At 56.8% G+C, this 2,500-nt stretch overlaps 1 pseudogene; it reads left to right on the top strand.

The window, feature by feature from the left end:
- Nucleotides 1-1,475: 1,475 nt before the first annotated feature.
- Nucleotides 1,476-2,500, top strand: part of LOC146855332 (18S ribosomal RNA) — a 1,816-nt pseudogene continuing 791 nt past the window's right edge.

The following is a 2,500-nucleotide window of genomic DNA, read 5'->3' as shown; positions in this document are numbered from 1 at the left end:
CCAATGGGGCGACCAGATAGCTGGGCCACTCTGGAAGTCCCGATTAGGGCTCATTTGCCACCCCGATCCCAGCAAGGGCTTCAGGAGGTCGGGTACATTTGCACCTTGGGTCCCCGCTATCACCTCGTGTGCACGGATTACAAGAAAGGGGGTAATTTTCCTCTGGATTACTAGAGAGAGGGTCAGTCAGACCTCCGTGAGGTCCGGCGATTCCGAAACAGGGAAAGGCAAAACCCAGGCCTGCCTGCCGGGGCCCCCAGCGGCCCGGGTACGCACCTGCCTCTCAGCCCCTTCCCGATGGTCCTTTTTCTCTCAGTTTGCACACTCAGACCTCTGTGAGGTCCGGCGAGTCTGAGACAGGAGAAGGCAGCACCCGGGCCCGCCCGCCGGGTCCCCCAGGGGCCTGGCTACGCACCTGCCTCTCAGCCTCTTTCCCGATGCTCATTTTTTCTTCGAGTTTGCTCAGTTAGATCTCCATGAGGTCCGGTAATTCTGAGACAGGGGAAGGCAGCACCTTGGCCCGCCCGCTGGGTCCCCCAGGGGCCCATGTACGCACCTGCCTCTCAGCCCCTTACTGATGGGCCTTTCCTTTAAGCCTGCTCGTCCCGGGAGCATTCAGGGATTTGAAGCCGACATCCCCCCCACACAGGGCGGCCTGCCAGGGGATGCCTTGGCCGTACTCTGATCGATTGGGCACTCTCGGTCCTTTTAGGGATGGATTGCTTGGCCAGCCTCGGCTGTTGTTTCAAGCAAGGAGCCTCCTCCCCGCATTGACCGTCTGACTCGAGGGCCTGCCACCTGGCGTGTGGCCCTTCACCTTACCCAGCAGAGCGAAGGCCGAGCGGCCCCAGCAGCTCGTGTACCCCAGTGGGCTGACCCGAGCAGAAGGGGTCGGGTGGCGCCAGGCCCTCAGATGCTGCTGCCCAGCAGGTTTGTAGGCCCCGTGCACCACGCTGTTACTCCTCTCTGCCCAGCACATTTGCAGAGCAGCTTGGAACGACTGTTCTGAGGGGTTCTGCCGCCGCCAGGCTCAGGCACCACTGCGTATCGCTCAGACTGTGACTCGGCCCACCTCTCCCTTCTGGGGGAGACGGCTGGGCCTACCAGTGCCCATGTGACCGCACATCTTGCCTCCTCCAGCGAGCCCTCCTGCCCAGGAGGGTGGGCTCCTTCCCCCAGCAGGCTCCCGAGAGGGAGGGGTGCGCAAAGGTTCTCCGGTAACCCTGGGCGTTATACTACGCTTCGCCCACGTAGTGTACGTAGCGCTGCCTGCTTCGCAGTTTTCGAAGTAGGCGAAGCAGGCAGCGCCACGCACACGCCAGGGCGAAGCGTAGCTGCCTGCCACCCGCCACCCGCCTCACGCCCGCCCTCCTTTTAAAACATTATCATGCATGATAAAATAATTAAATGTAAAGACTTACATGCAGCGCGGCGTCTCCGGGGCTCCCTCTTCCTCGTTTCCAACTTCTTGTGACAAATGCGCATGCGCGGACGCCCGCATGCTTGTCACAAAGATTAAGCCATGCACGTGTAAGTACACACAGCCGTTACAGTGAAACTACGAATGGCTCATTAAATCAGTTATGGTTCCTTTGATCGCTTCACCTGTTACTTGGATTACTGTGGTAATTCTAGAGCTAATACATGCCGATGAGCGCTGACCTCCTGGGATGCGTGCATTTATCAGAGCAAGACCAATCCGGGCTTGCCCGGCCGCTTTGGTGACTCTAGATAACTTCGGGCCGATCGCACGTCCCCGTGACGGCGACGATACAGTTGCATGTCTGCCCTATCAACTTTCAATGGTACTGTCTTTGCCTACTATGGTGACCACGGGTAACGGGGAATCAGGGTTGGATTCCGGAGAGGGAGCCTGATAAACGGCTACCACATCCAAGGAAGGCAGCAGGCACGCAAATTTCCCACTCCCTACTCGGGGAGGTAGTGACGTAAAATAACAATACAGGACTCTTTCGAGGCCCTGTAGTTGGAATGAGTACACTTTAAATCCTTTAAGGAGGATCCATTGGAGGGCAAGTCTGGTGCAGGCAGCCGCGGTAATTCCAGCTCCAATTGCGTATATTAAAGTTGCTGCAGTTCAAAAGCTCGTAGTTGGATCTTGGGATCGAGCTGGTAGTCCGCTGCTAGGTGAGCTACCGCCTGTCCCAGCCCCTGCCTCTTGGGGCCCCCTTGATGCTCTTGACTGAGTGTCCTCAGGGTCCAAAGCGTTTGCTTTGAAAAAATTAGTGTTCAAAGCAGGCCGGTCGCCAGAATACTTCAGCTAGGATTAATGGAACAGGACTCCGGCTTTATTTTGTTGGTTTTCGGAACTGGGGCCATGATTAAGATGGACGAGCGGGGGCATTCGTATTGTGCCACTAGTGGTGAAATTCTTGGACCGGCGCAAGACGAACCAAAGCGAAAGCATTTGCCAAGAATATTTTCATTAATCAAGAACGAAAGTCGGAGGTTCGAAGATGATCAGATACCGTCGTAGTTC

The sequence above is a fragment of the Triturus cristatus genome, chromosome 4_1 (genome assembly GCF_964204655.1).
Source record: "Triturus cristatus chromosome 4_1, aTriCri1.1, whole genome shotgun sequence".
Taxonomy (NCBI): domain Eukaryota; kingdom Metazoa; phylum Chordata; class Amphibia; order Caudata; family Salamandridae; genus Triturus; species Triturus cristatus.
This window is presented reverse-complemented; position numbering and strand designations above follow the sequence as displayed.